A 15,574-nucleotide genomic window follows, 5' to 3' on the forward strand; every position below is an offset into this window, starting at 1 on the left:
CACCTGCCTTGCCCTGCAGACATAGGGTGGAGAGGCCATTTCGTTCTGCTGAGTTTCCTGCGCACGGAAATCTTGCAGGAGCAGCCAGACTTTGGAGCCCTTCATTTATTATTCATTTATTTCCTTGTAAGACCACTGCTGCTGCACTCGAAGGACATGGCCCCGGCACAGACTCCCCGCCTGCAAGCCAGCACCGATTCAACCCAGCCACAGCAAATCTTGTCTGAAGGTCTCCAATCATGGACAGCCAAATTAGCCCAGGATGCAAAGAGGCAATCTGGAGTCGAGACGCCCTCTTTCCCATCAACCACACTCTCTAAACATCCCAAGCATGTTCGCATTTATCACTGCCTTTAAAAAAAAATCTTATTTTCCTAACAATCCTCTGAGGGACAAAGCTCGGGGTTTATTTTTCATTTTCCAGATAAGGAGACTGAGGCTCGGGAAGGCAGAGGACCTTGTGCCGAGTCGGAGAGCTCCTAAGTGACAGAGCTGATGAGATCTCAGGGGACAACCGGTTCCCTAGCCCCCACCCTGTTATACCGTATCCTCCCTTCTAGATGCTAAAGGTATTTTTAAGAATGATTATAAAATCTTGAACATATCTGCAAATTAATTTTTATTCCCCAAGACAAACGAGTTTGAAAAGCTGGAAGAAAAGCATGAAACGAAGGGGAAGCTACTCCACACCTTCCGAAGTCAAGCATCAGTCTGTTACAAGTCCTAGCACTCAGGCCACAAGGCAATCCTGTCTCATCTTCAAGCACGCCAGCTCTCAGTGGCCTCAGAGCCCCTGTACTTGCCATTCCTTCTGCCTGGATGCTCTTGCCCTGGCTCATCTTCACCTTCAGGTCACAGCCTGACCATTATCTCTTCACAGAGACGTCCTGAACTCCCTCCCCTGACCCTCTTACACCAGCCTCTTCATTTCTGGACGGCGCTCATCATCCCTGTCTTATTCATGTCTTCTCTCGTCTGTTTCTTCCACTAGAAGGTAAGCTTCCTGAAGGCAGGGTCTGGTTTTCTCACCAGCACACCCATTCCACAGAACTATGCCTAACACGTACCGGACCAGTAGCACGTACTTAATAATAAGTACGCTGAATAAATAAATAAAGCTTATTTGCAATTGACCATTGTCAAAGCCCACAGCAATCCATTTATAGTAACCAAATCATATCTATTAGCCAAATAACCTTACAATAATCAAATAAATGTAGGACAGATAACAGTCTTCCATTTTTATTAAGGATGGAAATAAGGGGCCCAGAGAAATGAAGGGGCTTGCCTGAAGCCACAAAGCAATCAGAGATGGGGCTGGGCCTTGAGTTCACTCATGATTTGGCTTTCTAATATTGTCAAATTTTAGAAAAATCTGCTTAAAATAGTTTTCCTTCAGTTTCTTCCCATTGCCTTAAAGATTCTCATAGGTCACTGTGTCATACGCTGAGCCCTCTGGCTCGCCCCAAGAGGGCAGGGGGTGCCCATGTCTGCAGCATTTCTTTGAGCTGACATACTGCCAGGAAAGTGAATTAACAGAGTCTCTGGGGTAAAGCTAATCCACAACCTGATGTACCCAGGATCTTGGGCAGAAAAGCTGAGGGCCACAAAACTCAGGTTTTCTAGGATTCAGCAAAGGCAACCATGCAAGTGTCAAAGGACTCATCTGTATCCCAGAGAGCCAAAAAGGTTACAAAAGGAGACAGATGCCAGAAATAAGGCTCCTACCAAACTCATGACCTAGAAACCAGGGGCATGACCTTGACACAATGCACCAAGATGCTGCCCCACAATGACCTCATTCCTCCCCAGGAGGGGGCTTCACTCTCATTTTAATATACTTGTGGTAAAATATTAAACCAAAAACGAAATGAATCGAAACCCAAACTTCACAGCTAATAAGAAAAGGAAAGTCATCTCTCCCCATCCCCATTCCACACACTGGAAAAGCTAAAGCTGTTCAATTTCAAAGTCACCTAAGCTGGCAGTCTTCTGACTTCTGAATTCAATGAACTTGAAGAGATTCCCCCTCGGTCCCCTTCAAAAGCTGTTGGGAAGAGACAGTGTTGTCAGCTTTGTGTTCTGTTCAGGGACTACATTCAAAACAACAAAGAAGATAACGTACTGACTGCTATCATTTCATAAAATAAAGGCTATATAAGGACATATTTCAAAAAATAAAGAACATATGATACTGAGTTGGAAAGACGTCCACTCAGGATCAGTATCCCACTGAGCTTTTTGATAAGACTCATTGCTCTCCCCTCATTTTCTCTTCATTTTACCTTGGACGGGTGAACAATTCAACACCTGGAATAGGTCTGTGGACCAGTGAGTGGGAAGCACAGGTCCGGCCCAGCCCCTTCATTATAAATAAGGACAAGACGACCCCAAGCTCCACGAGGCTGGTTAGCGGCGGACCCTCAGGAGCCCCGGCCTCACCTGGTCTGTGACCACACATGCATCAGAGAGATGTCATGTGAGCCTGACTTCCCTTTAGTTAGCAGATGTTGCATCTATTCTTCCCAGGCTACAGTGAACCCCAGGGATGGTCTAGGTTGCAAAAAAAGTGAGAACCACAATTTGGATTAACTTCAGTCACTGAACTTTGGTTTAGCCTGGCAGCAGCTCCAAAGCAATGCCGAGGAGGCACACAGTGGGATGAGATGCAGGGGGCACGTGCCAGAGCTCCCCATGCCTTGTGTCTTCTCAGAGGGATCCACACAGCCCCATGAAGACACGTGAAGGCATGAAATTGTGGATTTGTTACCTATTACATTTCTAGCCTCTTTGATCCTAGGAAGCAACTTCTAAGACTGTAAACCTGCATCCCAGCAAGCTAGACACAGAGGCCTAAGGTGTGTGCCAGGATCCTCTTATCTGTGCCCTATGCTGCAAGGCCTAGGGAATTTTCTATCTATGTCCACTGAGGACTTCAATGGGCAGATCCAGTCCTGATCTCCACATTCCCAAACAAACTTCTTGAGGAAAAGAACCAATGTTTTATGTTAAACTCACAATTCCCCAAGCTCTCTGACATAGGGAACCACACGATACTCAACAGGACTAAAAAGAGGGCTGAGACAGGTGTCTCCCCATCTCAGCAGGGTGTGCCCACCTGGGCTGTGGCGGGGACACACAGTTTTGTGTACACAGGATTACAGTATTTAAGCCCTGGGTAGTTCACACCCAACAGAGTCTACTCAGCAGATGAGGAACTTACCCTTTGAATGGGGAAAGCTAACAATGTAAACACGGCCTTTTCTCCACTGGACTGTGGGTTCCTTGAGGGTTAGACTCCTGCTTTGCCCATCTTTGCATCCTCCAAATATGTCTGGCATGAAGAATGACAGAGTAGGGGCTCCACTGAAGGGTGCTGGGCTAAAACTGAGTTATTGCAAAGTTCTGCTTCCTCGGTGTTTCTGACAAACCCTGTCATGTTCTTTGCGTGCCAGGCACTGTGCTAGAAAAACAGGGATAAAGGGGGCGTAAGGCTGTCCCAGTCCCTGATCTCAAAGAACTTGTGTTTTTAGTGGGGGGGGGGGGTAGGGGGGTGGTGGAGTGGTGGTAGATTTTAATCCAACATGAATACAAATAATCATATAGCTTTAATTTAATAGATAATCTAAAGGAGAGAGAGACAGACTGTGGAATACAGACATTTTAACAGTACTGCAACAAAACCTCAGCTCTGTTGGCACAGATGATTTAGTAAAAGGAAAAGATGTAAAGTCCAAGGGCTCATTAAGTGGCTGTAACATCACAGTGTACAGATCACCAATGCAGGAAAAGTAAACACCTTCTTCCCCTGGTTCTCTAGTGTATACTAAAGGAAATAAAAACTAACATGAATGCAATCAATCCCACAGAAGAAACAATCTTCAAAAGCACAACTTAAAAAGTTGAAGGCCCTGCTTCCATCTCCAGTGGTATGGTGGACTGGATACCCCAACAGAACCACTAGCTGAAAGCAACTACAAAGGGAGAATAAAGACCAAAAACAAAAACAAAATCACGTATTTTAAATCAATCAATAAACTTGCAAGAAAGCCCCCCCCCGCCCAAAAAATCAGAAATAAAAACAGAAACCCAGATGTAAGTGGACACCTGAGACCAGCTTTTTTTTTTTGTCTGAGAGTATTTACAAAACCAGATTAATGCAAGCATTGATTCTTGCACCATCTTAGAATACGGGACATAGAGGACAAAGCTGAAGTCCACACCGGGTGGGGAGTTTGAAAGGTGTCTACTCTACACCAGCACACATAGATAGCTGGACTCCCTACATCCTTCATGTAAGAATCAGCTAGAAATAGGGGCGCCTGGGTGGCCCAGCGGGTTGAAGCCTTTGCCTTCAGCTCAGGTCATGATCTCAGGGTCCTGGGATTGAGCCCCACATCAGGCTCTCTGCTCAACAGGGAGCCTGCTTCCCCCTCTCTCTCTGCCTGCTGCTCTGCCTACTTGTGATCTCCGTCAGTCAAATAAAGAAATAAAATCTTAAAAAAAAAAAAAAAAAAAGAATCAGCTAGAAATAAACCCAGCTCACCAGAAAACTAGCTTAACTTTTGAAAATGAGTAAACTAGGTGGGAGGGAATCTCTCCTGAGAATTCGCTACCACAAGCCAGCTTATACAGGTTTGTGTAATAATCAGAATACCCAGGCATCTGAAAAATGTGAAGCTGAGAATTCAGTATAAAGAGACCCCACCGGATATATAGCAGACCCAAATGCCAATCTTTTCCAGCAGAAAACACCTTCAACAGGCCTCAAAGAACCCGTAAAGAAAAAAGTGTCAAGAAATGTAAGTAAAACCAAACAAATATACAAAATATATGAAGAAAAAAGGAACCAGAAAAGCAGTGAAAACAAAACAAAACAAAACAAAACAAAAACAGCAAAACTGGACCTACAAAAAACTCTTAAATTACCAGACATGGGATGTGTTTAATTATGCTCTCATAAATAAAAAGATTTTAAAATGTGAAAAATAATGGGACTATTAAAAAGAATGAGGAGATTTTAAAAAGATCAAAATACAACTTTTACAACTATAATTTAAAAAAAAAAAAAAAAAACCAAGCTCTATGGGAGGGTATAATAGTACCTAACTTGATCTCAAGTAAAACTGATGAACTGGAGTTTGTGGTGGCTTAGTGGGTTAAAGCCTCTGCCTTCGGCTCAGGTCATGATCCCAGGGTCCTGGGATCGAGCCCTGCATCGGGCTCTCTGCTCAGTAAGGAGCCTGTCTCCCCCTCTCTCTCTGCCTGCCTCTCTGCCTACATATGATTTCTGTCTGTCAAATAAATAAATAAAATCTTAAAAAAATAAAAAAACTGATGAACTGGAAAAGAATTCTGAGGTAATTATTCAGAAAGCAGCATTGACAGGAAGAATAAGGAAGGTATGAAAGATGTTGAGAGACACAGAAAATAGACAGTAAAGGTCTAAAAAATGATAAAGTAGAAAAGGAAAGAGAAAATGCAGCAATGGAAATACTGAAGAGATCATGGCTGAGAAATTTCCTGAACTGATAAAAAGACAATAACCTAAGATTCCACAAAATTAATCCAAGCAGGACTTTTAAAAATATATTAATACCCAAACCAGGCAAAGACATTAAAAGAAAACTATACACAAATTCCCTTTTCATCAGATATAAAAATTCTAAATAAAATTTTGGTAAATCAAATCCAACAGCATAAAAGATAATCATGACCAGTGGAGTTCATCCCAGGAATGCACAGCTGATTAACATTCAAAATCTATCACTATAATCCAGTATATTAACAAAGCAAACAAGAAATACCAAATAATCATCCCAATAAATACAGAAAAAGTTTAACAAAATTTGACATCAATCTATTCCTAATAAAGACTTTCAAGAAATAGAGGGATTAGAAATAGAAGGGATCTTCCTCAATCTGATTTAAAAAAAAAAAACCAAAAACCTTACAGCTAGGATCATCTATACCATCACCATTAAGACTGGAAGCCTTCACCCTAGCATCAGAAACAACACAAAGATGTCCACTCTTGCCACTTCTATTCAACACTATACTGGAGGTACTAGCCAGTGTTATAAGGCAAGAAAAAAAGAAAAAAGCCACCCAGACTGGAAAGAAATACGTAAAACTGTCTTAATTTGGAAAGGACATGAATGCCTGTGTAGAAAATCTGATGGAACCTACGAAGAAAAGCTGCCAGAACTTACTAAATGAGTTTGGCAAGATTATAGGAGACAAGATCAATATATTAAAAAAAAAAACTAATTGGATTTTAATATATGAGCAATTAACAACCCCAAACTGAATTTTTTTGAGAGAGAAAGACCGAGAGCACACAGGCCTATGTGGGTATAGGGAGGCAGAGGGAGGGTGAGAGAGAGAATCTTAAGCAGGCTCCAAGTCCAGGACGGAGTCCAACAAGAAGGTCAATCTCAGGACCCTGAGATGATCACGACCGAACTGATACCAAGAGTCAGACACTTGGGCGCCTGGGTGGCTCAGTGGGTTAAGCCGCTGCCTTCGGCTCAGGTCATGATCTCAGGGTCCTGGGATCGAGGCCCTCATCGGGCTCTCTGCTCGGCGGGGAGCCTGCTTCCTCCTCTCTCTCTGCCTGCCTCTCTGCCTGCTTGTGATCTCTCTCTGACAAATAAATAAAATAAAATCTTTAAAAAAAAAAAAAAAAAAGAGTCAGACACTTAACTGACTGAGTCACCCTGGGCCCCACAAACTGAAATTTTTAAAACACCATTTATGAAAGCATCAAAATTTATCAAATCCTATGGTTAAATCTGGCAAAGATGTAAAGACTGAAAACTATAAAGGTAAGGTAAACGAAAAATCAAATCAATGAACTTTACAATGTAGCTTTGTCAAAAGACTATCAATAAAATTAATTAAAAATTAAAAATTCCAGCAGGCTCTCTTACAGAAATATGTAAAACTCATCTGGAAATGCAAAGCACATAGAATTGCCGAAACAACTTTGGAAAAGAAGAAAGTTGGATAACACCTGATTTCAAGACAGTATAAAGTAAGAGTAATCATGATGGTGTGGTATCAGCTTAAAGAAAAATAAGCCATCAATGAGACAGAATACAGGGTACAGATACAGACGCACATATATAAGGGCAACTTATTTTTGACAAAAGTGCAAAGGCACTTAAGTGAAGAAATGATAGTCTACTCAACTAATGATAATGAAACAAATGGGTATCAATATGCAAAAAATAGAAGAAGAGGAGAAAGGGGAGGGGATATCCACATTTTATACATTTACACTACATACAAAAATTAACTCAATATGGATCATAGGTCTAAATGTAAAACCTAACTTTATAAAAATTACAGAAGATAACAAAACAACAACAAAAATATTGTGAGACTGAGTTAAGCCCAGATTTCTTAGATACGACACTGAAAGCATGATCAATGAAAAAACAAACTGATAAATCAAACTTCAATAAAATAACTTCTGCTCTTCAAAAGACACTGTTAAGAAAATAAAAGATATGCCGCAGAGTGGAATAAATACTGTAAAGTATATATCTCATAAAGGACTTCTACCCAAAATACAAAGAACTCTCAAAATTCAACAATGAGAAGCCAAACAACCCAATTTTATTTTATTTTACTTTATTTTTATTTATTTATTTTAAAAGATTTATTTATTTATTTGACAGACAGAGATCACAAGTAGGCAGAGAGGCAGGCAGAGAGAGAAGAAGGGAAGCAGGCTCCCTGTTGAGCAGAGAGCCCAATGAGGGGCTCGATTCCAGGACCCTGGGATCATGACCCGAGCTGAAGGCAGAGGCTTTAACCCACTGAGCCACCCAGGGGCCCCAAACAACCCAATTTTAAAAGAATGGACAGAAGATATGAACAGAGACATCACAAAAAGAAGATATACAAAGGGCAGATAAGTACTTTAAAAGATGCTTAACATCACTGGTTACCAGAGAAATACATACTAAAACCACAGTGAGATACCAGTACACACCAATGAGAATGGCTATAATTGAAAAGACTGATCATACTAAATGTTGATGGTAATAAGGAAGGAAGTGAAACTCTCATACATTGATGCTGGGAACGAGAATGGTACCACCACGGTTTTTAAAGTTAAATATACACTTAACATACAATCCAGCCATTCCATTCCTATGTATTTGCCCAAGAGAAATTCAAGCATATGCCCACAAAAGACTTGTATGTTAAAACTCACAAAAACTTTGCACTAGCCCTGGACTGGAAACAGCCCAAATATCTACCAAAAGGTAAACGGATAAACAGACAGTGGTATACCTATACAAAAGAATACTACTGGCTAAAGGAATAAACTACTTATAATATTACAGGAAGAATGAATCTAAAGATATTCAAGCTCCATGCAAGAAGCTAGATTTTAAAAAGGGTATACATTATATGACTCCATTTGTGTAAAATTCTAGAAAATACAAAGTGGTCTACCGTGACAGAAAACAGAGCAGAGGTTGTCTGGGGAATGGAGGAGGGCAGGAGGGACAGAGAGAGGGGTTATAAATACAATAGCACACAAGGAAATGCTGGCAGAAGACAGGTATGTTCCTTATATTGATGCGATAGTTTCACAGGTATACACACATGTCAGAAGTTACCAAACTACATATGTACTTCAAACATGTACAATTTACTAGAAACCAACTGTACCTCAATAAAGCTGTGTTTAAAAATCTACATTATAGTGAAACTGCAGAACAGAACCTCAAAAACAGATAAATTTTTTTTTTTTTGGTAAAATCTTTAAAGTAGCCAGAGAAAAGTCAGATTTAGTATAAAAGAAAAATCATTACATTATCCCTGACTTCTCAACAGTTATATTAAATCCAGATGGGAGCAGAATAATGCATTGAATATATGAAGGTAAAAACTGTCAAACTGGAATTGTATACCCAGCAAGAACAGGAACAAAATAAAGATATTCTCAAGCAAAACCTAGAGTCTGCTATTAAGAAACCCTCAAAGGAATTTAAAAGGATATGCTTCAGGCAGAAGGAAAGTGATTCCATTCGGAAGGCCTACATAAAATACTAAGAATACAGTCTTAAGGAATTAAAAATGATAACGAAACATAAAGAATACAGCCACTGATATTGTAATAGCGATGTAAGGGGACGGATGGGAGCCACACTTGTGGCTATATACAGCATAATATATAAACTTGTCAAATCACTATGTCGTACACCTGCAAGTAACATAACATCGTGTCTCACCTATACCCAAGAATAAGAACTACAATACATGACAAAAGTAGCGTGTTAAATCAGGAGAGGGGGTGATCAAAGGTCAGGTGTTCACTAAGTTCCCTGTATTGGCTGGGAGGAGGGTAAGCATACCAACTAATTTTAGACTCAAGAATACATGTTAAAATTTCCTAGTTAACTATTCAAAGTAGAGAAACAGAATACTGAACTTTCATAGTAGAATATAAGGAAAAAGGCAAAATGAGGGGGGAAAACCCCAAAAGAAGTCAAGGAAGGAGAGGGAAAAAAAAAACCATAAAAAGGTGAGATAAAAAGAAATGCTTGAAGACGACAGAAATAAGCCTCCACTAAAAATGTGAACTTGCTGTAGACAGAGGCTGTATGATGCCATCCACGGGACCTTCGGAGCCTACCATGGCGCCTGGCACATATCACCAGCTTTGATAAAGATCACGTGACTGAGTTTGCTAAGTGAATAAATAAATGCTTCACTGAATGGACAGTAGAATAAAACATATATTTGGTCTTTGCCCCAGGTTCCTGGCACGAATGTGCTAAAACCTTTGGAAGTTCCAAAGCTGGAGGAGTGCCCTTTGTCATTCCTAAACTGTCCAGGCCCTACTGAGCACACTTGAGTTTATGCTAATGAGGGGATTTAAGGTGGAGCCTCTGGTTAGTCTGAGGATGGGACCGGTCACCAGAAAGGCTGCCCACGCACCTCAGAAAGGGGGAGGGGGGAAGGAGCGCGGCAGATTAATTTTTATAAGAACACCTGAATAAAAAGGTTTGATGAGCCTCTGGATTGGTGAACATAAAAGGAGAGTAGAGCACCCCATTTCCACCAGGACAGAAGCTCCTATGCTCAGGACCCTTCTGGACCTCACCCTACATACCTCTTCCATCTGGCTGTTCCCTTGTATCCTTTATAACATCCTTTATGATTAACTGGTAAACATAAGTAAACATTCCTCTGCATTCTATGCGGTGCTCTAGCAAAATTAATCACACCTGAAGAGGAAGTGGTGGGAACCTCTGATTTATATAGCTGGACATGTAACTGGCATTTGAAACGGGGGCAGTTTTATGGGACTGAGCCCTGAGCCTATGGGATCTGGTGCCTACTCCAAGTTGATAGTGTCAGAATTGAGTTAAATTTGTAGGACACCCAGTCAGTGTCCACTGAGAACTGGAGAACTGCTTGTTGGTACTGGGAAAAAACCCACTGGGATGGTAAATGAATGAATCTGATTAGTTGAATGAATAAATGTATGACTAATATAAAACTTCATTTTGGCCAAAAGTTTCAACCTTCTCCAGGTACCACTTCATTTATCAGAATTAACCAACATATTACAGGCAGGACAAATTGAGTTGCTTTCTTCTCCCTGGCCACCATCTGAGAGCAATGAAGTATGAGAAATGCAGATGGACTAGAAAAGCAGCAGCAGAAAGGGATGGGGTCAAATTAGTCCCAGCTTACAGAAAAGTTGGTAGGATAAAAAATTATGGACAGAAGGTACCTTCTAGTTTTGAATTATATTATTTATTCCCTCCTGTCCATTTCCATAGCTAATACCCTAGTTGAAGCCCTCTGGACCTACAGCAGAGGCCACAAGGTCCTCCACTGCCCTCGGTCCTTCTTCTATTGTCTTGTCCATTCAGAATTTACGTCATCATGGATACAGAACCATGAGGATATCACTTCCTCCCGCCCTCTAGGCTCAGATGTTTCAGTGGGTCACAACTGTCTCTTGGAATCAAGTTCAAACCTTTTAGCCTGATTTTCAAGGTCCTTTGAGAGTTGATTTTCATTACCTTTTCTTGTACCTTTCCCTCTGAAGAATACTAGGCTTTAGTCAATAGATCCCATGACCCTTCCAACCTCTGCATCCTTGCTTATGCTCTTCCCTTCAAATGTCATTGCCCTTCTGCCGTCTTTGTTACTGAGGTTGTGAACATCCTCAAGGCCCAGCTCAGATGTTAATTCCTCCATGGTGCTTTCTGGGCACAGAGCCAAAAATAAATTTTTTTTACTTCTTGTTCCATAACACTCTGTTTATAATTCTCCTATGATTCTCCACACACATCCTATCTTATGCTCTACCTGGGAAGCAATTTGGCCTAAGGGTTAAGGACATGGGCTTTAAAATCAGACAGAAGTGGGATTGAATCCAGTTTGCCATGTCCTAGCTGTATTAAGCTTCTCTAAGCCTCAGTTTCCTCATCTGCAAAATGGGGAAAATCTATACCAGAGGATCATTCTGAACATTAAATGAAATCATGCCAATCAAGCACATAGCATATACAAAAATTATTATTATCAGAATATATGCCTTATACCCACTCTTCCATGGATGTAAGTATATCCACATCTGATGATGTTACCTTTCCTTCTATCTCCTCTAATACCCAGTGTGGTACCCCCATGCAATGGTTTTCTCAAATTATGTAAAATAATTTCTAAACCAAGAAGCAATATGTTATTAAATATGCTCCCATTCACATTGGTACCATGTTTAGGTTCTACAGGATTCTTAAGATGTATGGCATGTGTTCAATATTCAATGTCTTTGTTATCCCTGGAGACCCCCTATGTTCCAGATTTTACTAGATAATAATGACAACTTATTAGGAAAACAAAAAGGCACAGCCATCGACTAGGAGAATACACTCGCAAAACACGTATCAGACAAAAGACCTATATTACAGAATATATTTTTAAAACTCTTAAAATTCAATAATAAGACAAACAACCCAATTAAAGGTTGGCAAGAAATTTTAACAGATACTTCACAAAAGCTACAAAATAGCTAATAATCCCATGAGGAGATGCTCTTCATGAGAGCATCTAAATGCCATGTCAGAGGTATAAATATTTCACAGCCAGTAGAAGAGCTAAAATTAAAGACTGATCATTCCAAGTGTCTTCAAGGATGCTGAGCAACAATAACTCTCATATAAGGATGATGGGAGTTCAAAATGATACAACCCTTTTGGAAAACAATTAGGCAGCTTCTTTAAAAAGTAAACATACGCCCACTATACCATCTAGCCAATACATTGTTTTCATAGGTATCTATCCAAGAAAAACAAAAAACCCACATCCACACACAGACCTGTACACAAAATGTTCACAGCAGCCTTATCTGCAATAGCTAAAAGCTAGAAACAACTCCAGTGTCCACCAACACATGAACGGATAAACAAAGGACAGTACAGTAATGTAATGGGAAACTACTCAGCAATAAAAAGAAACAAGCAATCGATACACTGGACATGGATATATCTCAATTATCATCCTGCTCAGTGAAAAAAGCAAATAGGAACCCAAACAGTATGAGTCCTATACAATTTCTAGAAAACCCAAGCTCATCTTGGGAGACAAAGCAAGTCAGTGGTTGTGTGGAAAGAGGCAAGGCTGGGTTACAGAAGGCCACAAAGAACTTTCCAGGATGATAGAAATGTTTATTATGATTGTGATGGCCGGCGCACAGGTTTATACATATGTTAAAATTGACCAAGTTATATACTTTCAAAAGTATGTAATTTACTATACTTCAAATATACCTCAATAAAGTCGTATGGGAAAAATGTCCTTAAAAACTTTTTTTTTTTCCTTAAAAAAAAAAACAACAAAATGAAGCAAGCAGGATGTTCAATGGCAAAGTAAGCAAAACCCAAAGTTGGTCTGCAGGCTGCTCTTGAAAGCCTCATCTCAGCACAAAGAGTGGGGGGAAGGCCAAGAGGCAGGAAGCTAGGCAGACAGGCCTCCTCCAATCGCAGCAGGGAGTGCCATAAATGTGGCTTGGATATGACTGGCTTTTTGAGGTTGCCTTCGTGGCAAAGCTAATTTATTCAGTGCCCAAGTCTCTGGCAGTCCAATATTTCGAGCCTGAAACAGTTGTCAGGTTGCATTCCTGTGGCGTTTTTTCTTTTCCTGTGTGCATTTTGAAAGAGATTCTTGGGTGCCGGTGAAGGCTTCACCTAAAAGGCGAATTATAATGGGAGATTTCAGGCATGGTCTGAGGCCTAAAGACACAGAACCCTGGGGGAAAGGAGAAGTCGAGTTTTGCCTGGCTCCGGGCATGGATGTGCAAACTGAGTGAGCACAACCCCAGGGGGCGCCAATCACAGTGGCGCAAGTGGTACACCTGAGTACAGGGAAGGGAAGGAAAAGTGCCCCTGGGAGGCCGAATTCCCGGTTCCAGCCCTCCTTCAACACAGTACTGAGTTCTCCCAGTGCTCCCATCATCAAACATTATTTTAAGAAAAAATCTCAAAAGTGAAACGTCAACGGAATGAGAGACGAAAACGCACTCTTCCCCTTGCTGTAGCCCTTGTCTGCCATTACCTTGGCTTCCAGGCGTCCTGGTTCCCCCCTGTGCTGGTTGGAGGGGTCAAAATGGCAGGCCACAGCCAAGACCCAGTGGGCACAGATGGCTTTATTTAGCTCGCACAATTTTAAAACTCAGCAGAGTCCATATTTTAAAAAAAAAAAAAAAAAAGAAATCAGAAATCTAACTTTTCTTAAAATAACCAAAGACCTGGCCTGACTAGACCCACGTTCCCAAGCAACAGCTGGAGCTGAGGAAGGAACCCCTTCTCACTTGTCCACAGAGCTGCTGCTCTGCCCTCCAGAGAACCCTTCGCGGCCCTGGGTTGCCCGCTTGGGCCTGTGGGCTTTGAGTCTGTTCTCAGATCAGTGAGAAGGGCACGTGGACTTCACCTAATCCAGACTACTTGCCCGGGACACTGCATGACACGCCCCAAGATGGCCCCTACCTTAGAAAACATGTCTCTTGATGAGAAACTCATCTGCCCCCTTGGAGGACGCTCAGGGGCAGGATTCCATTCGCTTACACCTTCGAGTGGCAGGTCTCTCCCACCCTCACATAGGGTTCTGCTTTCCTTTCATGCTCTCTCCCCGCCATTCCTGTGTGCTTTAGACATTTACGGCCACTGGTTCTTCTGTGAAAACCCAAACACACGCCCACTGTCGTTAGCCCTTCTCTTCAGACACATGTCCTCATCCCTCGGCATTCCAGCACTTTCCTCTGAGCATGCTCCACTCTCTGCCACATGTGGAGCTGGTGGATTCTTCCTCCCCGTTTTTGTCCTAGTGAGCAGGTCAAATTAACTATGAACACATGTTCCCACACGGCTTCTCTCTGGCAAGCTTTGAAGAGAGGCAGCATCACCGAGTACTATAAGCAACAGTAAATATGTTCTGTCGGGTTTAGTCTCAACATCCTCATATGGATAAAAATAGACCTCATGGCATCAGGCAGGATAATTCTTACTCTCTACAAATCATTTCTGAACCAGAAAAATGAAACATCAGGGATTTCCCACACTTGGAAAAATGACCTAAGTCTTGGTGCAAGAGTAATTGTCTCAAAATTTAAAATAAGTACCCCATATTCTGAGGTTACATACCTTTCATAGAACAGAAATTTAAAAAAAAAAAAAAAAGTAAAAATTCCCTAATTCAGACCTGAGGGTAGAACAAGGACAAAAACAAAACAAAACAAAAAATTCTCTCCTGTGCTTCCATGGGTTTCTTGAAGATCAGCATTGTAAGAATAGAAGAAATGTTGGGCCTTTATTTTGTCTTACAGAAGTGTGTGTCTGTGTCTGTGTCTGTGTGTCTGTGTCTGAGAGAGAGAGAGAGAGACACCGAGTGCTTGCAGAAATCACTTACTGTCTGTCTCTGCATCTCGCTTTCCGGTTTTGTGAAATGCATGGCTTGAATGAGATCACTGAGAAGTCCTCAGATCTGCATTAGAACCACTGGGGGTGCCCCTGCAGATTTCCCCACATACCCACAGGAATCCTGCATCTTGGAGAGTGGGATAGGGCCAGAAAGCTGGTATCTGACAAGTGCCCAGGTGACTCTGATCTCCCCAGACTTGTCATCTAGTGATAAGATCCTAAGTCGTTCCTCCATTCCATTATCTGGCCAGCACTCTGTGGCAGGAGGGATGACAGGGCCACGGGGCTATGACAGGAAACAAGTCACACAGGCATAGTTCTCAAGGTGTTCATGCAGGAATGCAGGTGGTAGGCAAGGAGAGGCTTCCAAGGAAATGGATGTGGGCCCTGGGACGTGGTTGGGGCCATAACACTCTCAAGAACAGAGCGCCATGGGAAGCCACCCAGACTGAGGAAGGCAGGGTAGTCGGAGAAGGTAGTTACTGGGGGAGGTGACGTCTCAGCAGAGCCCCGTAGCACATGGAGGACCTGGCCAGGGAAAGCCCGGATTGATAGCGTGCTCAAGGCCTGAAAACCAGGTAGAGAACATGTGTCTGCGAAGTGGATGGGCTCTGGCT

General features: G+C 41.8%; 1 protein-coding gene across 2 annotated transcripts in view; it reads right to left on the minus strand.

Moving 5' to 3' along the window:
- The window catches only part of GALNT10 (polypeptide N-acetylgalactosaminyltransferase 10), a 212,837-nt gene that overhangs the window by 170,133 nt on the left and 27,130 nt on the right, over positions 1 to 15,574 (minus strand). The window contains exon 1 of one of the 2 annotated variants that reach the window (XM_044230894.1): positions 1,977 to 2,006. The exons of the other annotated variant lie outside the window; for it this stretch is intronic. The gene's annotated coding sequence lies outside the window, so the exon portion shown is untranslated. Of the gene's footprint in view, positions 1 to 1,976; positions 2,007 to 15,574 lie in introns of those variants that run through there. 2 annotated transcript variants of the gene reach the window in all.

The sequence above is a fragment of the Neovison vison genome, chromosome 1 (assembly GCF_020171115.1).
Source record: "Neovison vison isolate M4711 chromosome 1, ASM_NN_V1, whole genome shotgun sequence".
NCBI lineage: Eukaryota > Metazoa > Chordata > Mammalia > Carnivora > Mustelidae > Neogale > Neogale vison.